The sequence below is a fragment of the Hylobates moloch genome, unplaced genomic scaffold (assembly GCF_009828535.3).
Source record: "Hylobates moloch isolate HMO894 unplaced genomic scaffold, HMol_V3 SCAFFOLD_1, whole genome shotgun sequence".
In the NCBI taxonomy this organism is placed as follows: Eukaryota; Metazoa; Chordata; class Mammalia; order Primates; family Hylobatidae; genus Hylobates; species Hylobates moloch.
In genome coordinates this window covers 144,460,305-144,482,702 of record NW_026652276.1, presented here as the reverse complement: position 1 = coordinate 144,482,702, position 22,398 = coordinate 144,460,305, and the positions used below count along the sequence as shown (strand labels likewise).

Here is a 22,398-nt window from a genome sequence, read left to right as displayed (position 1 = left end):
TTTTTAATTTATACATTAGGCACATTAAGAAATTAACAATAATAACTAATAATGAAATAGAATAATTATAACAATATACCTTCATAAAAGTTATGTGAACGTAGTGTCTCTCTTTCTCAAAATATCTTATTGTGCTGTACTGAGGAAAACTGAAACCTTAGAAAGTGAAATCACAAATAAGGGGGGACTGGGGGACTACTGTACCTCTGTTTGAGGTGAGGCAGCAAGGGTTTCATGGAAAAGGAGGGTGTGAGATGAGCACACATGCTTGGATTTTGGCCAGTAGAGATGGCAGAAGGCAAAAACAGGGGTAGAAACATAAAGATACAAGATATGACTAACTAGAATATCCAAACAGGGAAGCTTTGACTGTCATTGTGAATGACCTTGTGAATGGGGTCCCATAGGCAGTGAGGAGGCAGGGATAAAATGACTGGCACCTGGTAGTCAGGGCAAGGAGGCCCTGAGGCAGGGAGATGAGTTAGGAGACTCTGTAGGACTAAAGGAAATAAACAAGAGAATCCATTCCTATAATTTTGAGAAAGTGGGCTGCAAGGGATTTGAATATGTGTTTGTTCAGGAGACAGTAAAAGGAGGTAAAGGAAAGGAAGGTGCCAGAAAAACCAGCAGGAGCAACCCGTGAATAGCTTATCTAGATGAAGATTTTCAACAGCGAGTTGAAAATATGCCTCAAGGGAGAATAGACACAGATGTGGAAGCATTGGTGCTAGAGTCCTAAGGATCCCTGGGATTCTCGAGATAAACAGTACTATCTGCTCTTTTAAAGTTTCTCCTCAAATATTTATTTCATTCTTAACGGAACATTTTTCTTTAGGAAGTAGGAGGAGATAATGCAACAAGGTAAGGGTCAGAGATGGAACAGTCAGAGAGGTCGAAAGAGCTCCCAGGTGGTATGGTATCAGAGAAGTTAAAGGAAAGGAGAGGTTTAGAGAGTGACAGTATGAGATTAACCTCCTCAAACACTGCAGAGAAGTTCAATGGCATGAACACTAAGCAAAGACCTTCCCCACTAATTCTGTCATATACTATTAAGACACCTGGCATAGCACTTATTATGTAATGTTTTGCTAATTATTCTTCACCATTAGGTAGGGACTACTTGATATTGTTCATTTTTTTTATTTTCAGTATGCTTCACTAGTAAATGAGTGAATGAATGAATGAACACATGAATGAAAATGTTAATTGTGATGGAAATAGTAGTTTCAGTAGAGAAGTGGGTGTGGAAGCCCAATTCCAATGCCTAAAATAAACAAATAATGGTAAGAAAAGTCAAGGAGATATGCTGAGATATATAGTTCTCTTTTTTAAGGAAAAACCAAACAACCCCAAAACTCAAGTTCTTACAATGCTTGGCTTTAATTGTGATGATTAAAAAAAAAAAAAAAAGAACTGCCATTGTATCAGGAAATGTTTTTTCAGACAGCTAGTTTAGAGGAGAAAGTTCTGCTAAGACATTTCTGTTTGAGATAGTTGACCCAGTGGGACTTTTGGAAAGATTTAGATCGTAAGAAAAGCCTCTGACAAATATCTATGAAAGCAAGATTAAAACAATAATGTACACAATCAACTGAGGTCCAACGGTTTGTAAACCAGTGCCAGTCGGGATGCTCAGAGCTGGGAACGGTGAGCTTCAGGAGCCAGGTGAGACTAATCTGGAGAAGCTTTAGGAAGGAGATAAATTTAAGCTGTTTTGAAAGGGGGCTATTCCAGTCAATTGGCAAAGAGTCTTAAAGCACAGGATTAGGAATTTTAATTTGATTACTTGAGGTAATTTGGAGCTACCCTAGTGTTGTGAAGACTTGGTATAAATGCTTGGAAGGTGATTCATTTCCATAGTTCTTAACCCTGGCTGAGTATTAGAGTTACCTGGAGAGCTCTGAAAAAATCCTGGCACCCAGGCTGTGCTCCAGAGCAATTAAATCTGGGGTAGCACCAAAGCATCAGTGCTTTGTTTTGTGTCTTAAAGTTCTCTGGGTGATTTCAATAAAGAGCCAAAAATTAAGAAGCACTGCTCTGAGTATAGGATAAATTGCAAGGAAGCAAGAGAGAGGCTAGAATTAGAAAGGTTAGCAAGGAGGCTGGAAATTGGAATCTGACCTAGCTTTGTGAGCAGAGATAAAAGGGGTGAAGCTAAATAAAGTATTCTGAAGGAAAACTTGGTTGGACTTTGTGATGCATGCCAGTTGCATTTTTACATAAAGCTATCCTCCAGGAATGTCACTGCTTTTACTATGATGGATTAGTTGAAAAACAAGCACACAGGATTTGCTTTTGCTAAAATTTGGGGCTATTAGCAAAATTCTCAATTTCTGTAGGAGCAAAGCAGGTCAGAAGAGAAAAGAAAATGTAATCACATTAAAAGTATATGTTGTTTATATTTGAAGGAGGAAACAAAATTGAGTGATGGATGCTCCTAGATTAAGAATCAAAATTCAAATTTTAAATTGAATTATCGTTGGGAGATACCGGGCTGTGGTAATATTATGATCCCTTTAGAGTAACCTTGAAGGAAATGAAAAGTCAGACTATTAAGGACACTGAAGAGAAAGATCCACCATCATTCTCAATCATATCATTCCCCTTTCTTGGAATGAAGAATTTGTAACGGGCATGGGAAATGGGTGGTGGTGTCTCAGTATGATGACCTCTCAGAAAGCTGAGTTGGGAAGCAATGATGGGAGTTCCAATGTTTAATTGAGAACACTTTAAATTTATCCTGGCATGTCCCACCTTTAAAGTTTAGAGGAAGGGCAGAATGTTATAAAATGGGACTATTATTTATAAAAGGAAATAGTGTCTCATAAAATGGGACTATTATTTATAAAAGGAAATAGTGTCTCCTTATATAACTGTATATGAGTATTTGATACAATATAGACACTGAGAGAGGAACTTCACCGGCAAGAGCTTTCTGAAGGGGAGCAATCAAAGATAGTTATTGGAGCAAAATCATTTTTCTGACTCTAAGAATGAAGCTGAGTCTTACGGCAGTGATAAACCTCCATCTGATAGCTGCTGTCATTACTTAGAGCACAGACTTGGAACTGTAAATGAAAGATAATTGTTCCTATATTCCTGCTCCCAAATGCTAGGTCTCTGGTAGATGCAGAGATAAAGCAGTTGGCCAGGAGTGGTGCCAGCTTTAAGTCAGGTAGGTCTGCATGTAATTTGAGGGGCAGAGCCTCCCCTAACCCTCCCTCCCTAAAATTTCCTTATTTAACATCATTCTACTTGCAGGGAGCAGGGGTAGAGCAGGTTAAGACATTGTTTCCAGAAGACCCTTGAGGAAATAAAAATGCACTATTAAGGATCAGTAACACATCTGGAAATGACATTCATACCCTACCTGCCACCCCAAACCCAGAGGAGCTTAGGGCAAGTAACTAAGTGGCTGGGTCCAAGGGGATGTGTTAAGGTTAAGGGTCAGAAGGGAAAAGAGTTCACAAGCCTGGGTAGGGTACAGCAGGGAGGACCCATGCGTGTCCTGTGGGAAGCAAGTGGGCCTGGGGCAGCAAGAAGGACCTGAAAGGTCTTGCTGACACCCCGAGAAGACAAACCCCATCCTTCCACTTTGTCTCTGCCTTGGGCTCCGAGCCCACTCCACTTCGTTTCATCCAGCCAGCCTGACTACAGGGCGCACAAAGCTACTCTGTGCCCTGGTCACGTTTGAGTCTCCTTAAATGCTTCCAATTACCTTTGCCTGGGTTTGTGGTTCCAGGAAAGAAGGTTCTAAATTAACACTGTACAAGGCCCCTCTGCATGTTGGTTTGCAAAATTAATTATCCTAATGGAAAAGTAAATTAATCTTTGATGCTTGGTTGAGGAAAAACACAAAAATCACTGTTTTGGACACTGGACCTTCTTAATACATCTCATCAATAGTATTTTCTCTCTCCCTTCCATGCCTGCCACATTCACAAAGAGAGGAGACAATACAACTTACAACTCCATCTCTGAATCCAAAGGGCCATGATGCACGCATTTATTCTGCAAACATTTATTAATGGTCTGGTTTGTGCAAGGTGCCCATGAGAAGCCAGGAAAGGCTGCACAGAGGAGGCCACCTGATAACACTCCTCACACGTAAACTTTGACTTGCACTTTCTACATTCACGGTTTGAAAAGACTGCAGTAAACATTTTGTAAAATGTAAATTACATTCTTCAATTTTAGGAAGAACACAATAGTTTTTCCAAAAGCCGCCTGTCACAGGTCTGAGGGTTCACAGAGCTCTTTTAAGGGGATCGGAAGTTCTCTGGCTGCCTTGCTATGTTTTTCTAGCCAGAAGTCTCTGCTGCAGTGCATTGCTCAGTTCCTTTCAACTGAAAAATTAAATCTGCTCTTCTGTCAAGATGTGTCATCTACACACCCGGACACTCATCATAGTTCACCAAGCTCTACGCAGAGTCCAGGCTGAAAGGATGGCATGCCCTCCCCAACCCCACCCTTTTGAGGTCTGGGAAGCCCAGGTGCTGGGGAGGAGCTGAACAACTGTGTCCAGGGAGTGTCTGGCAAAGCCGACCCAGGGAGTTCCACGGGAGCCTCGGTGCTATGAAAAGAGCCAGTGTCCATCCATTTCCTCGGGTGTGAATCACACTGCCCGGTCGGGCCTTTGGGAGAAAATTAATGAAGGACACAGTCAGCGCCGTAGAACCTGCCAAATACACATCAGATCCAGTGGAGTCTGTGAAGGGGGAGGGGGAGATTTTTCCAGAGGCTTTTCTTCGCGTTCCATTTCTCTTTTGTGCCCCACGACCGGGTTCTTGAATGTAAAACTCTCAGGTCAGGGCGGAGCCTCTTTTATGCCCCGCAGAGTATCTTGCCCACCGGTAAACGCTGAGAGACAGCGGCGATTTCGGCCCAGGAGACCCGGCGGAGACTGGGTCCGACCAGCCCTCTCTCGCGGGCGCAGGGCCGGGACCCCTGAAGCGAGGCGGCCGGGCGCAGAGCGCAGACAGTCTGGGCGCTCAGAGGCTGGGAGGGGGCTCCACCTGGGCGCCCAGCCGCGGCGGGAGGGGCGGGGCCTGGCTTCCCGGAGGCGGTGGCACCTCCTCGCGCCCGAGCGCGCGCTCCCTGGCGTCCGGCGCACGCGCGAGGCCGGCTGGGAGCGCGCCCCAGCGGCGGCGGCGGCGGCGGCGGCGGCGGCAGCGGCTGGAGGACTAGGAGGAGGAGGGCGGCTGAGGGGAGGCTGGCCGCGTGCGCGGAGGCAGCGGCGGGGGCGACCGGAGCTGGGGCAGAGTGGGGAGCGAGGGAGGGGAAGGAGAGAGAGGGAGGCGGAGGGCAGTGAGAGACGCATTTCCAGTTCCCAACTACGAGCCACGAGTTTGCAGATGGGGCTGCTCGGCACACGGCGGAGGGACGACCGGGACGGCGGCACGGCGGCCGGGGCGGCTGAGGTGCGAGCCGGTGAGTTATCGGGGCCCCCACCCCCCGTAAGGTCCCCCCCGGGCCGGGGGCCCTGTTGCCCGGCCCCACCGGCGACTTGGCCCCCGCCCCCCCCGGCACCGGCTTGGCCGGGGAGGCGGAGGCGGCGGCGGCGGCGCGGGCGGGGAGGCTGCTGGCTGCCCCCAGCCCGGCCCGCGCGGAAGGGGCGCTCGGCCGGGCTCCTGACTCTCTGGCTGCGGGCGGCCGGGCGGGCCGGAGCTCGGCAACGTGTCTGGCCCATGCTGCTGGCCGCCGCTCCCCACGCGCTCCCTGGCGCGGCCCGGGCTGGGGCTAGGGCCGCAGACGCGCGGGGCCCCTTCGGGCGCGGGGCTCGGGTGCCGACACCTCTGCGGTGGGAGTCGCGGTGGAGCCTGAATGGAGAGCCGGCCCGAGGGCGGCGTTGCTGTGACTGACACCTCCGGGGTCTGTCCCGAGAGGGGGCGATTCCGCCGGCTCCCGGTTCTCTCCCGAGCTCGGAGTTCCTAGGGGAGGAGGCTTTCTCCAACTACCGCCGCTACTTCCGAGGTACGAGACTCCAGTTGTTTGGCCAAAGTGGCTGTGGGCCGAGCACACGCTGCCGCGGGGGCGTTCGCTGCTGAGATCGTGCTCGCTGATCCTCGGTACGTTTGTCTGAAACCAGATAGGTGCTGGGGCTTTTTTTGTTTTGGCTGGGTGGAGGGTCAGCAGGGGAGTCGATTGAGGTATCCGACCGTGTGGTGACAGGATGTGGATTGGTTGGTAGATGTTTTTTTGCACAAGGACTTTTTAACACTTTACTGGGAGTTTATTCTCAATCCTACCAGTTTCTGGGATTGCAGCTCGAGATTACATTTGTTAAACTTCCATCAGTTGGGTGTGCATCTGTGTAGGGGGGTGGGGGGTGAAGCGAGGAAGAGAATTGAAGACTGCCAGGGAAGCTCAGAAAATTCTCCGCATTACTTATAAACAGCGGGGTAAGGTCAGGCTAGCCACGTTTTATTCTTTCCCACGCCTTTGGAGAGTGTTGGAATTTTACTTTGTGCTTCAAGTATATTACAAGTGGTCTTGTAATGTAGCTGAGAACGTTTGGGGTGCGTTAAAATGCTCTTCAATTGGAGTATGATTTAGCAGCCATTTCTTCCCGTGAAATCTTGCAAATCATTTGTAAACTTATGTTGGTCGAATATACCAGGCGAAGTAACATTGTTAGTAATGCGGTATATAGTTTCCGTATATAGGTATAGCAACGGACCTCAAGTAATATTGCTTATTGTAGGCATCTACTGTGCAATGATGATAGGGTAGTGGGTAGTAGGCCTGATTATAGTTATGTCTTCTGAGGCCTTGTTAACAGTGAACAAAGAACTTTGGTGGGTTGTGTCATTTTGAGGTCATTTGTACCTTAAATCTATCATATATTTAAATAGGTGTTTAAATGGGTGTTTGCACGATGTGTTACTCTTTAAGGTCCATGTTTCTTTTATTCTAGACTACGGTTACATAATACACAAATGGTAACACTTTTAATTGCTCAATTTTGTCCTATGGAGACTGCACACCATCTTTATGAAAGAGGTGTGTATGTGTCCTTACTGATGCCACCGAATTCTTGACATCTGGAATGTCAAAATGAATTATTTTACATTCTAGGTTAAGTCAACACTGGAAAAATTAAGGTGCTTAAGCAAGTCTAGTAGCTCTATATAAGACAGAATCTTTTTTTTTTTTAGGCCAACTGTTGGATTTTTAAAAATGAATCATATTTTTAAACATTTGAGGGAGCAGTTTGCTTCTGAGTCTCATTTTAGGCTGAAATTGTTCCAGAACACTACATAGCCTGCTTCTCTCTTTCTCTCCCCACTCCCCCTCTTTTTAGCTTGAGATAATCTAGAAGACATAATTGTGACTTTGTGTTATCTTTTTAAAAAGTTGTTTTAAAATTGAAGTTGCTTGTTTGAATATTTACTATCCCTTTACATGCTTTACTACTTAATAATGGATTAGCAGAAGACAACAGATGTTTTAATTAGATACCTTTCGTATTTTTGACATCTGAGCTTTGTTAAAATTGAGTAGCGTCATATTATTGCTGAGAGAGTTACAAATAATACAGGGTTAGTGCTAGTCAAAGGCTAATTGTAAAAAAACAGCCAGAAAATAAAACTAAAAGAGGTAAGAGTACCCATTTATACTTTTGACATCACTTACTCTAATATAAATTACCTATTGCTAGGTGACTTTTGAAAAAGAATATCTTGTAAAATTCACATTAGGTATATAATAGTTAATAATTTTTCTTTCCAGAGTGATTCATTTGATGAGTGACTAGATTTTTTTTTTTTTAAATCAGAACTCTACTTCAGGTAAGTATAGTTAACCATGTAAGTGATGTGCTGATGTTTATTTCAGGAAGAATGAACACTTACCCATTTGATAAATACTGAACTGTTTGGCAATATGTTAGTTATTCCTTGAAACTTAGGAGGAGAAAAATTATGCTAGTTTTTTTTTTTTAACTGTAGGTTGTTTCTTTAGAAAAGTAGTCTTCACATTTATAAATAAAGAGCAGATAAGCACAAGAGATCTCTTTCCTGATATGATGCTAGTATTGAATTAAAGATTTTATTTTTTTGTTGTAGGGACCAGTTTTGCTTAGTCTTTCTGTTCAGTCTCACAGAAGCTGCAATGATTTTCCTCCTTTTCTGTTACTTGTATCTGACCACTGGGGGGAGACTTTACAATTGGGCTTGACCATATTCCTCCTTTGCATACATTGGCTGCTAATCATCCTGGGCACTTTGCCAAACTGCTGGTAAGTGTGCTGAGGAGGATGCACTCTGAAGCAAGTCTCAATCAAGGTGTTTAATGACTTTTCTTTCTTTAACTCACACCACGCTTACAAAGTATCATTCTTTATAGACTGTGTTATTAACAGTCTACTGTTAAGTGGTCTAAGTATGCCTCTAACATAATGAAAGATAAGATTCCTGAATACATTATAGCTTTCAAAGATCCGACTTTACTTGCATTAATCTTAGAAGCAGTGTAGGTTTAATTACTTGCTTAGAGTACACAGATATTAGTTGTCTGGAAGGATCTGGAAAGATCATCACTCTTCCGTGAAGTGTATCTATATCCAAACCTCTTTAAACAAATTGGTCTCCTCTTATAAAAAGCTTTTGGAGGAGAAGATATTGAAGCATCCCATGTAGCTAATTTTAGTGTTCATTTCACCACAGAGGGGAAGTTCTTGCTTTATCATAGTCATAGAGATAAGATTAAAGCCCACAACTTTGTTGACCATTAAGCTGTGACCATTATTGCCAGGTGTAATAAAGTCAAAAGCCTGGTTTCTACTTTTTCTTTTCTGACAGTATTTAACCTTGCTGATGTCCAATTCAATAATAATGAACTCAGTAAACAGAGGCTGCTACATTTACGGTAGTTTAGAAAGAACTTAAGTTTTATGACCTTCCTTAATTATGATAGACTAATTCAAAGACCTTTCTGTAATCTTTATCATAGTAAGTATATTCACAGAGTAATGAACAGAACAAAATTAGTTTCTATTGTTCCTTTATCCTAGGTTATTTTCCTTCTTTCCTTTAAGATGACTTTGCTTTCATCCGAGAATTCTTTTTTCCTTTTTTACTTTTTTTTTTTTTAATATAGTGTACTAGAAGAGATACTTTCTGCTTAGGAATATATTCATTTCTGGCCAACTTTAGGATTGTGTTAAGTACTTGGGAATGGAAGTTTCTAAAAGCCCATCTGTCAGAATTATCACTGATACAAGGCAAAATGAGAATTAAAGACAATATAATGAGTATTTCATAAAGCTCAAATTATTATCAAATCCTTTCTACTGCTTGCTAGTTTTGTACATGATATAATCCCTCCTTCACCGGTTTACATCTTTTCCTCTTAAATCTATCATTTCTTTACCCTCTTCCTCCACTTTTTGCTATATTTCATCTACATTGCCCTTCATTTTGTTCCTCTTCAATGCCATGGCTTGCTCCTAACTTAGGGCTTTTGCACTATGTTCACTCTGTTGGGAACTCTTTTCCTAAATCATTACATGAGTGACTACTTTTCATCATTTCATGTTGTAGTTCAAATATCACCTTTTCAGACAAGCATTGCTCCCTAACCATCCTTCCAGAATGACACTAGCCTCATCCCCCTCAATGCCATTACCTTTTTTACTTAAAAATTTCTGCAAACCATTTATCACTATCTGAAATTATGTTTTTATATTGTTTTATAATCTCCATACTCACTAGAATATAAGCCCCGTGGTATCAATGATCTTGTCTCTTTTTGATTTTGTTTTTGAGATAGGATCTCACTCTGTCACCCAGGCTGGAGTGCAGTGGTGTGATCACAGCTCACTGCAGCCTGGAACTCCTAGGCTCAAGTGTTCCTCCCACCTCAGCCTCCTGGTAGCTAGGACTATAGGCAACAATCACCATGCCCAGCTAACTGAAAAAAAAAAAATTGTAGAGATGGTGTCTTGCTGTGTGTGTTGCCCAGGCTGCTCTCAAACTCCTGACCTCAAGGGATTCTCTCGCCTCAGTGCCTCATAGCACTGGGATCATAAGCATGAACCACCACACCCTGCTGATCTTGTCTCTTTTGATTAACACTGTTTCAAGGACTTAGACCTGTTCCTGGCACATAGTTGTCATTAAATAAATCATCCTTTAAAAAAAATCTGAGGTCATGTTCTTTCTGAGGTTTCGGTGTTCAAATGCTCCTTTATAAAATGATAGTAGTATAGTAAACAGGCCTCTTTTGGCCATAAGTAATAGAAATCCATTCTAGTTGTTATAAAGGGGATTTATCATTCAAATGCAGCCAATGTCCAATGGAATGCAAGGACTGGGACTCCAGTGCCTGCAGGGCACGTTATATCTTTTCTCTCTTCTTCTCTGTGCGTTTGCTTCATTCCTTCTCTTGCTGCAGAGGACTACTTCTAGTCCTCTTAGTGGAAAATATGGCCACCAGTAGCTTCTGAGTTTTCATCATACCAGCCTGGGAAACTGGAGAAAGGTTCATCTAGTTCTTCCCTGTTCAATGAACTATATCTCATTATTAGAACTTGGTTGTACTTGCTGTAACCACATGTAATGGGATTAAACAGACAATCCAAGTAGGTGCCCCTGTGATAATTAATGTTCATACTTATTCATCTGCTGCAAAACATTCATCTCTCCTCTTTTTAAATTTGATCTTGAAATCTGAAGTATCTGAAAAACATTGTCCTGGAGATATAGAAAAGAAATGTGATATCTTTCATGGGGATGATTTGCAGTTTGATTGAGGAAGATAAAATATATACAAAAAGGAAATAAAATAAAAATAGCATGATGATAATGGAGGAACTGGTAGAAATATTTGCAATTTGTATGATAAATAAGAGTCTAACTTCCTTTATATAAAGTACCTACTAACCAATTAGGAAAAGACCAACCATCAGGTGGGCAAAGATCATGAACAGTAATTCTCAGAAAAGGAAATGCAAGTGTTTTGTAAGCATCTGTAAAGGTATTCAACCTCACACATAATGCAAATATAAATAAAAACTATAAGATACTGTTTCACCTACTGACAGATGGAAAATGTTTGATAATACTTTTGAAGAGGATATTGGTTAACAGGGGCTTTTACATTGTTGGTGGAAACACAAATCAATAAAATCTGATGTGGTCGAAATTTCTGAAGAGCATTAAGGTAAATAGAAAAGGCTGGAAATATGCATGAATTGATATAGATGTTTGTGAAAGGGTAAAAAGTTAATACACAACTTATTTGAACACTAACTTGCATTGCTTTGTTTTTGGCTAAAGTCATAAACTGAAACAGCAGGCTTCCTCCCCCAAAAAGAGATACCTTTTGGGTGGTATTTAGTTACCCCTTTCCATCTTCTCCGTTCCCCTTTCTTCTACCCCAGTACTGGTAAAGTTGTTTATAAATCACTGAGATTTTCCAATACTTTGTATCCTTCACACAGCCCAGCACTTTGTTACCTACTTAGTAGCACTAAGTAAAGATTTAATTGATGGAGCTTAGCTTATTACCTTTTTATAGACCCAGTTCATAATTCTTATGCTTTTGGAAGAAATCTTTTATAAAAAGTGATTTTCCATTTCATTTGATAAATGTACTTAGAATATTTATTAGAATAGGCAATGGAACAATTTTTTTTATAAATCTTGGTTTATTGTATAGCATATTAATGGAACTTTACTTTTTCACAGTTGCGTTGTTCTGTAGGATATTATTAGATATTAGTTGGGTAGGATTAATATTTTTAAAAGATAGAGTAGGGCAGCTGGAGATATGTGGGACTTTTAAAGAAAAATGTATGAGAAAGTGTGGGAAAAATGATTCTCTGAGCAGACTGGCGGCCATATGCTTAGGAAAGGAAAAGTGAAGGGTGAGGGATTCATTTAGAGAAATTCTGTGGTGGAACTCAGAGGGGTACATGTTGGGAGAAGTTTTAACTTAGGAAAATACTAAGCTGATTTACTTAAATGCATACTTCAAGGATAAATATATACTTTATATTTTGTTCTGTAGGTCATTTTAACCATGTAGTGACTCTGGCAGAGATTCTTTACCTAAGTGGGCATCAGAATCCTTTGGAGCTATCCTACATTAAAGGATTCTAATTTAGTAGGTCTGGTATGGGGCAGGAACATGTTTATATTGTTAAAATCCCCAAGAGCCACTATTTGAGTGTGAAATAATACATCCTGTGGAATATTCCGCTTTAATAATGAAATCATTCAACAGAGCTTTTGAGGTTGTGTATCATTTAGGTAACTCTAATGCTGGAACTTGGTCTCTCACCAGCTCAGTACGTTTGCAAATATCTCATTGATCCCCATTGCTTTGCTCTCTTGCATACTCTTCCCTCCTCTGCCTTCTTGTTTCTTTTCTACTAATGAATATTCAGGCATGGTTCTCCAAGGAAGCCATCATTAGGTGGCCTCATCCATAATTTATCTTTCTCAGTGCAGAACAAATTATTACACAGCACTTATACAACTGGCAAGTACACTCATCACATGAGTAGATGATTTATGTGTTTTCATTCATATGAGCCTTGAACAAATATACCCAGTTTTACTATTTGAGCTTATTTGTTTTTTCTTCTTGCTATCAAGAGGTTGGCGTTTAGTCATAGTTAACGCTGATGTAAGCATTTGATAATATTATTGATACCACCATGTTTCAAGGTCTGTGTTAAATGCTGTCCACACATTATCTCATCTGCTTGTTGCAGATTTTAAAATTATATTTTTTAAGTCACTGAAATCTTTTTATGATTGTATTAGTTTTCTGTGACTGTTGTGACAAATTGCCACAGACTTCGTGGCTTATAAATAAATGTATTCTCTTACAATTCTGAAGGCCAGACATCTGAAATCAGTATAATTGGGCCAAAATCAAGGTGTCAACAGGGACATTTTTCCTCCAGAGAATCTAAGGGAGAACTTATTTGTTGCCTTTTCCAGTTTCTGGTGGCTTCTGCCATTCCTTGGCTTGTGGCTACACATTGCAATCTTCAAGGCCGGCATTTGAAGTCTCTCAGCTCTGTGTTTTTCATTTCCCCACGTGTGTGTGTATGTGTGTCAGAGAGAGAGAAAGAGAAATCTCCTCTGTGAAGGACACTTGTGAGGGCATTTAGTGCTCTCTGGAATAACCTCCCCATCACAAGATCTTTAATCACACCTATGAAACTTTCCAAACGCGATGACATTCATAGGTGTCAGGAATTAAGACATAGATACCTTGTGGAGGGGGAGACTATTTTTCAGCCTACCATAATGGTAATTTAAATGGTTCAGAAAAGGGAGGAGGAGTTGATAAGTCTTTTTGTCCCATCTTCATCACTTTCTAAGACAGTATTTCTCAATCAGGGATGATTTTGCTGAACACTCCAGAAATATTTGGCTGTCACAACTGGGAAGGTGTTGCTACTACTATGTATAAGGTATAGGTCAGGGATGCTGCAAACAGTGCACAGGGCAGCCCCCCTCAACAAGGAATCATCCAGCCCAAAATGTCAGTAGTGATGAAGCTGAGAAATGTTATTCTAAAGGCAACTATTGCCAATAGCTTTTTTGGGGTGTCCAGAAAAAATTTTGATGCCTCTATTCTGAGTAAAAGCCTTTAACCTGATTTGATCAGAACTGGTGGTAGTTTTGGCTGACTGAAAGTGATTTAAGTGAAGAGTCATAAACGATTGACACATATCTTAAATAATATATTACTTAAAAATCTACATTCATGTGTCAGTCTTTTCTTTGAGTATGTGTCTTTTGCCAGGAACTCTGGGTCATCATTCTTATATAAGCCAATGCATTATCACTGATTACCAGCTTTGGAGTGAGAACTTAAAAGTTTGTGAAGCAGTCTGCATATAAGATCTAGATTTCTAATGTTTTATGACTCCTCAATTGTTTATACTTGTTTTACCCTTAATTTTACAGCAGTTTATCATTTTGTTGTTTTGTCGCTTGCTTTTTTGGGGTCTTTCCAAAGCATCAACTGACTTTCATATAAAGAATATAACTCCCATCATCTTGTATCAAATATAGCATATGATGCATATAAAGAAAATGAAATCCTATTTTGTAATAATGGCTTGCTAAGGAATTGGGAGTACTAATTCTAGTCGCAGATCATTTGAACAGCATCCAATCTGGTGATATGGTGAGGGCTAATGTCAGTTGTTTACGAATTCTTGAATGTTTCAGAACATTTTGTTTTAGTTCTGTAATGGCAGAGTTTATAAATAATCTATAGAATATTACTATAAATACTTTATTGGTATTACCAGCTTAGTGCTTGAGTTACTTTTCTAAAAGAAACATTGGTTTTTTTTCATTAACTATAATAAATATTATGTGAAGTTTGAATGTGGCTATCTTCGAGTGGATTTATCTTTTTATTTACTAGAATACGTATGTCTGTATGCACATAATAAAATGTTATATGGAAAACCTAACTTTAGTTACATAAATAAAAAATTATTTCTTTTTTTATTCCTCTTTTAATATCCTTCTATCTTCTATCCTTGTATAAGGAGCTAGAAGGTATAAGAAACTCCGATAATTGGGTTTCTTATAAAGAGCTTTGACATAAGAAACTCAGATAATTGAGTAAAGAAGTTTAATTTATTAAAGTTGCTTATTTTTGAAATGATAATCATGCTTTTTTTTTTTTTTTGAGACAGAGTCTTGCTCTGTCACCCAGGCTGCTAGAGTGCAGTGGCGTGATCTCGGCTCACTGCAACCTCCGCCTCCTGGGTTCAAGCAATTCTCCTGCCTCAGCCTCCTGAGTAGCTGGGATTACAGATGTGTGCCAACACGCCCAGCTAATTTTTGTATTTTTAGTAGAGACAGGGTTTCACCATGTTGGCCAGGATGATCCTGAACTCCTGACCTCATGATCTGCCTGTCTCGGCCTCCCAAAGTGCTGGGATTACAAGCGTGAGCCACCGTGCCCGGAAATCATGCATATTTTTATACAAATCAATTTAAATGCTTTTATTTTTTAACTAGTAATCTTTTGGAATGGAGGTCGGTAAAAAAAAAAAAAATGTAAGCCCTATTTTTAAAAGGTTGGAATATCTTGTGAGACAAAGTAGTCTCAGTTTGCCATCACTAACCAATCCTTAGCATTAAGCTCTTGAAAACCACTAGGTAGAGAAATTTTCCGTGAAGGAATTTAATAATCTTTATAAAGTTTTACTATTCACCCAATTAAAATGTTAGATTATCATTTTATGCTGTTCAATTTGGAAATACCAGATACTATACAATTAGTTTCCATTCACCATTACTTTCTTGAAAGAAACTTTTCATGACTTTGAATAAGGCCCCCCCACTCCCAAATAAAGTGCTTATAAATCCTAGGAGGCATTTTTGAGGATATTTTATTCAGATCCTTTCTTAGGTTCACTTAAAAGTTATTGATTCCAACTTCTGTCCTAGAGATAGCATAACTTGGATGTTTGAGATTAAAAAAAAATAAGCTTTTAGTAACCTTTATTTAACTCGCTCAGCTTGCTATATAGCCAAGTCGGTATTTATAGTTTGTTTCCACCCTTGATAATTTCAGGCCAGTACCCATCAGAATGTGACCATGGAACACTGGCTTGGCTCTGTCTGTCCTTATTCTCATCTCCATCCCCTCCTTTCCAACACACTGCAATTCTAGATTAAAGACTGCAAATTAATTAATTAATTAATTTATTTATTTATTGAGACGGAGTCTCACACTGTTGCCCAGGCTGGACTGCAGTGGCGAGATCTTGGCTCACTGCAAGCTCCGCCTCCCAGGTTCATGCCATTCTCCTGCCTCAGCCTCCCGAGTAGCTGGGACTACAGGTGCCACCTGCCTCTGTTACCTCTTCTAAGAGTGTGCACCACTAATATCTTCTATTCCTACTCTGCCATCTATCTAGTTCCCTTCTCTTTTATCATCCAAACCTGGAGTTCCCTCTTTTGCAAATTATCTCCAAAAAGAGCAACTTAGAATTTGTTACTCTCCAGTAGAAATTTTCACTAAAAGGAAATCTGTTTATGTATATACTGGTATTACACAAATAAAAAGATTATATAGTTTCTCTGAGGGAAGAAGCAGTTTCTTTGTGTTCCCCCAGTCAGGCATCATCCATGAACATAGGCTTTGCTATTTTTTTTTTTTTTTTAACGGAAGATGTTAGGGGAAAACACAGTTTAGCCATATAAGTAGTGTTTTATCATGTGTGGCAGACTGTAAGTTCTGAAAGAATTCAGAAGAAGAAATGTTCACCTGTGGGGAGAGACTTGCTACTTATTTGCTACTTGATTGAGTTAATTTTGATTGAGTTAATTTTGAGATGAGTTCAGGCACTCATTTTAGCTCTAAAATTTTGATTCTGCGTAAGCAAGAAATAGGTCATAAGCTGGCTAAGTATGGAATAACCAAGGAAAAAAAGTAGTCCTTAGATGGGATGAGTAACAAGAGTGAAGGCATTTAGGTGAGAATTAGATATGTGGTTGTGCATATGGGAAGTAAAATGATCAATGTGGTTAGAACAGAGAGTTTATATTAAGGAATAAGAGTGCATTAGGTTGAATAGATGGAAAGCTAGATATTAAGAAGAGAAATTTAAACATCCCCAGATGATAGAAGATCATGTTTTTCTAATGCAATCTGGTCATTAAAATGATTTTTTAACATGATTGGTGTGATAGTCTTATGCCAAGTGGATTACAGTGAAGAAGAGAATGTGGCAGAAGAGGCTTGTGTTAATAATTTAAAGGTGAATTAAGGAGAGCCTGAAAGACAGTGGTAGCAGAGGGAAGGGAGAGTAAAAGATAAATATAAGGACATCGCAAATTCACCATGACAAACCAAATGACGTAGGGTATCTTGAGGTTTTCAAGGAATTCCTAGGCAAAGGCAGTCTCTGCATTTTCAGGGTTTGGAAATTCCCCACCCCCCAAGATTCTAGTCTTTTCCCCAAAATAAACCCTGGTCTTGTTTAAAGGTTTTTGTTTTGTTTTTTTGGTTATTTTTATTTTTAAATAAGTTGTTATGGCCCCTAGATTTGAGCAGGTTGTTTTCATATTTGACTAAGTTATTACTAAAGGATGGAAAAGTTATTTAGAGACTACCTACTTGGATATTAATTTATCATTTATCCCTGCATTATATACTGTTAAAAACAATGGAAGGACGAAGGACATTAACTGGAATGACAATGGATGAGTGTGGGTACTGTCATATAGGGGAGGGGAAAGAGCAGAGGAACTTTTAAATTATTAAATTATTATTATTAGAGGAACTGAGAAAATAAAGATACTGATAGTAAGGAATATGTTATTTTTTATTTTTTAATTTTTTTTAGACAGCGTCTCCCTCTGTCACCCAGTCGAGTACAGTGGCCTGATTGTAGCTAACTGCAACATTAAATTTCTGGGCTCTAGTGATCCTCCCAAGTAGCTGAGACTACAGGTCCACACCACTATGCACAGCTAATTTTTTTTTTTTTTTTTTTTTTTTATGTTTTTAGAGTCCAGGTCTCACTGTGTTGCCCAGCCTGGTCTCAGAACTCCTGGTCTCAAGCCATCCTCCCTTCTTGGCCTCCCATAGTGCTGGGATTACAGGCATGAGCCACCATGCTGTTTTGTGGGGAAGTGTGGAAAGTACGTGGCTTGATTCTTATCAGAAAGTTTCACTTTACTTTTGGTCTGAGTCTTCCTCTCTGACATCTTCTTTTCAACTTCATAAAAGAACACTATAGCAAATACATCTTACAGCCATGACCATACTGTCTCTAGAAAGCCAGAATATTATGAAACATTTAGTAGGTGAGCAAGAAAAGTGGAGTGATTCTGATGCCAGAAATAGCACAGAGCTAATACAGTTTGATCTATTTGTTATTTAGAATATACCAGTGATTCTCTAAGGGGGCAGTTTTGCCCCCTAAGGGACATTTGGTAATATTTGAAGCCATCTTTGGTTGTCACACCTAGCGTGGGGTGCTACTGACATCTAGTGGGTAGAGGCCAGGGTTGTTACTAAGCAATTCATTGGGACAGACTCCACAACAAAGAATTATCTGGCCCCAAATGACAGCATTGCGAAGATTGAAAAACCCTGGAATATAGAGTAGGCAAGTTCCTCCCTGGACACGTTTGGAGACATAGGTCAATTTTTTTTACTTCCTTTTCTTCTAGGCTTGACCAGATATCGTCCTACCAACAGCTTACAATACCATATAGATTCTTACTCTTTGTTTCATTGTGTTCTTATCTTAAGGGTATATCTTAGACACTTCAATTAGACAAATATTTCTAAATATTTCTACCCATCTTCATTTAGGGTTGCTTTTTTCTGCTAAGTTTATTTTTCTGTTTTACCAATTTATCTCTTGAGGGATCACTCTATTTTTAAATAATTGAGGGCCTCTGATGATGTATTTAGGTATTCTCTTTTACAACATTTTCATGTGCTTCAAGTCCCAGGTCTGGGTTGAGCTAGTTCTTGAGTCCAGGTTTTTTTCATATACTGTTTGAACCTGTTCTGATTTTTTAGTATATAAAAAGTTTAAACAACAAGACCCTTAAGGGAAAAACTATCTTGGAGTTCTTTTAGAATAATTTTATTCTTGCTTACAGATAAAGATTGCCATACATATAACAGCTACATACAAAAAGGCTTTATAATAGTTTATAGCACTAAATGGAAAACACTGAAATTATAGAATGAAACAAGGTTTGCAAGAACTTCTATTTGGCTTTATTGTTTTTGTTAAGCAGAGCGAAATAATTCGTCATATGAAGATAAAAGTTGAATGAATGTATCATAATTGAGAAAGGGGTATGTTTTTAGAAAAACAGTTTATTTTGTCCTTATCCCACCTCCATTTGATGTTGATGTAAACATATTGGCCATTTAATATAAAATATAATTCCAGTCTGCCTATGTATAACAACTACACTGTACAATAAAAAGAGACAGAAAGCAAAAGTATTTCTATACTGTAGTGGTCAGGATGTGATTTGTAGATCCAAATTTTGTGTGTGTGTGTGTGTGTGTGTGTGTTTGTGTGTTTGGAAAATTTGGGAGGCAAAGTTCTTAAGTGCAGATCTTCTTTTAGTAGACACTTCCTGTCTGCTTCGTATACACATCAATTATATCTTCATCTTCCATTTTCATCTGTACAGGTGTTTCATTAATTGGCCTCCCATCACATCCAAAACCAGGTTGCCTCATTGATAGATCAGTTGTTAACAATAGGCTCTCATTAGTTTGCTAAGTGATACACTCTTGAGCTGTACCACTGGACCATTCCACCCCACCACAGCAACTCTATATGGTTATTTTTTTGAGTCTTGACTCCTTTCTTGGGCTTTTTGTCAGCTATGGAAAGCATTACTGTTGCAGCTGCTGCCTCTCGAAAGAAGTTTCAGGTACCTCATGCATGTGCACACAACCAGCATTAGTAAGTAAGCCTGTTTTAATTCTGGAGATATTTTACCTAAGAAATATTTAAGTGTATGAAGAGACTACTTTTCTGAGCGTAGAAATTTCAGGGCAGTCAAATGCATTTCTGTATTCTTAATGCTCTGAACAAGCTAGTATACCTGGAGGGAGGAATTTATGTTGGTTAATGAGTAACATAGTTCTCCTATCCCATTACTTATTTGTGATCTATTTTTAATTAAGCTTTTAAAATTATTAATGCTACATGACATGCAAAGTTAAAATCAGCATGGAAGAATGAATGTACCATGAAAGTTAAAGGTTTCTATCCCTACTCTTACTTCATAGAGTTAATCATGGTTAGTAGTTTCAGATTTAGTTATATTAGTAAAGTGGTTCTCAATTCATGACTGGCATTTTTGGCAGTACTATACTTTGCAACGCAGGATTGTCCTGACCTGAACACTACTCAGTGTTTAGTGTCCCTTAATATTTGGTTTTCTACCACAGTTACTGAGACAATCAAAAATGGCCTAGTACATTTCCAAATGCTCACTGGGGAGAGGTGGTATGCTAATTTTAAAAAATATACATCTTAGAAAGCGTATGTTTATGTTTTCAATTTCACACAGTAAGTATTGACTCTAGTATAAAAGAATATTTAAGTGCACACAGACTTCTTGAGGGAGGCCCAGAGAAAGTCCACTTGGGAGGAACTGTGCTTACTTCTAAAGTCTTAGATTGTAAGATTTTTCAATCTTACCTGCTTTCTTTCCTGATAGTCTTACTTTCTTGTGTTTTCAGCTACCTGTCTTTTTGTTACGGTTTTATGGTTTTTGAATTGTGTGCTCTTGCTTTGCTGGGTTTTATTGGAGGAAATTCTGTGCAGCCCAGTTAGAGGACACATTCTTTCCAAGGTTTGCCAAGGCTTTTCTTTGGCACCTGTGGAAGCCACTGACTCAAGACCACTTTGTAGTTTCTCTGCTTGGGGTGTTCTGAACTAGGCAGGTAGGTGTATTTGGAACCCTGAATCCTTGAGCATAGACTGTAATTACCAATTCTCAGGTGATATTTTTTCTGCTAATGTGGAGTCCAATCTGAGGCAGGCCAACTTCCTTATTGTCTTCCTTGGCCAACAGGCATGTTTTTATTAGACTACTCTTACAAAGTAGGGGTTAGTCCTATAAGGTCTCAGCTTCATGTGGGAAGGTCTAAGTTGCATTCTTCATCTTGAACAGGCCAGGGCCTAAATGACAGCTTCTGAACCTCCGGTTACTGAAATCCAAAACACCCCAGGGCAGTCATAACTTCAGTACCTACTTACTAGTTTGTTTTTTCCCCTTCATATTGGCCCACAGGGATATTCTTGGGGACTTTTTTTTTTTTGAGAGGATGTTTTCAGTATTTTGATTTGCATTTTTAGATGTTTTGTGAGATAATTATTTTCAGATTTTCAAGGGTACCTTCTTTGCTAAACCAGCAAGCCTTTCGTATCTGTTTTCTAACTTCTAAGCAGTTCCTAAAACTTCTGGTTTGCTAATCTCTTTCTCTTTCATTTGTGTCTCACCTCCACTCCAATATTACTGCTGTTTTATTCTTTTTAAAAATTATATACCTGTTTTGTCATTTCAGTGGGACCTCAGGAGGGAGGGAACGTAAGCATGTGTGTTCACACTTCCACTTTAACTGGAAGTGTGTCTAATAGTTTTGAGGTTACTATGTCTATTAGGGCCAACTGACCTGAGGAAAAATCAATGTAAATACCTTTCCCTTTAACTGTCATTTTAAGTTTGAACTTAAAAAGCATAGTCTTTGGCTGTAAAATAGGGACAGGGTCGGGAATGGAGGATGCCATTCAGACCATTATGCAGTTGAGCAAGGCCTCACTGAGATGTGGGGCAGTGTGTAGCTTGACCTACATGGGCTCTTACCATAAAGTCTAGCTATATAGAGCAAATCACATTACAGTGATGAGAAACCAGAATTTTAAAATTTCATCCAATGAGTATTTATTAAATGTGATGTGTCTGGAGTAATACTAAGAATTAGAGTACAAAAATAAATAAAATGCCATATCCTCAGTGAGCCCACTAATTTTGTGTTGGAGATAGACATGTAAATTAAAATACAGTTAGTTCTCATTATTCAAGATAGTTATGGTGTATAAAGTCTCTGCAAATGCAGAATTATCAAATACTGAGCTGTGTTGCTTCTAGGGGAAATGCAGGGTTAGGTTCCTGCAAGCCTTTAGTCACAATATGTTCATCAACTGGTCAATATATAGCCTTTTTTATGTGTATTTCTCATTAAAGATACTTTATTATATATTATTGATTCATTAACATTGTACTCATAGCCAAGCTTACTATATCTTATGCCTGAACAAAGCTTGTCTAATATGTACATTTTTCTGTAAGGCACACCAGAGCCTTCTCATGATAAAGAAACACTAGATAGCACTTCAGTGCTATGATTGGGGACCATTTTGTGAAATCACAAACAACAGAAAAATGCAAAAAAAAAAAAAAAAAAGTGGCACAAAATAAACTATGAAAAGGATACTTGTTTTTAGTATGAGAGCCGAAACAAGAAAGCAGAGTGTTGCTTTCTTCTGCCTCAGCCGGGACTGTGCAGTGTTGGGTGACTCAAATTTTTCACCACTCTGTGCATATCCACTAATGACCACAAAAGCTCTATAAGTATCGATTTTTGGATTAAAAGTAAATTTTAGCAAGTAGGCAAATTCGCAAACACAGAATAATGAGGATCAACTGTACTGTATAATGTGGTAAGTGCTGTATATTGTAAATCTGCTAGGATGGGTCAGGGAAGGCTTCATTTGAGACAATTAAGATGAATTTACAGCAGTATGAAGCAACGAATCTATGGAATGGCAGATGGTCCAGTGTGGTTGGAATAAAAGGGCCCCTGTAAGGAGAGGCAAGTCGGGATGTTTGGACTGGCCAGCTAACAGAG

The 22,398-nt window shown here is 39.6% G+C and overlaps 1 protein-coding gene across 5 annotated transcripts in view; it reads left to right on the top strand.

Annotated features, from left to right (window-relative positions):
• The first annotated feature begins 5,411 nt into the window (after positions 1–5,411).
• Positions 5,412–22,398, top strand: part of PALS2 (protein associated with LIN7 2, MAGUK p55 family member) — a 117,365-nt gene continuing 100,378 nt past the window's right edge. For 2 of the 5 annotated variants that reach the window (XM_032759193.2, XM_032759182.2), the window contains exon 1: positions 5,412–5,430. The gene's annotated coding sequence lies outside the window, so the exon portion shown is untranslated. Of the gene's footprint in view, positions 5,431–5,801; positions 5,974–5,998; positions 6,069–22,398 lie in introns of those variants that run through there. The other 3 variants (XM_058446360.1, XM_058446347.1, XM_058446354.1) reach the window with 2 other exon arrangements.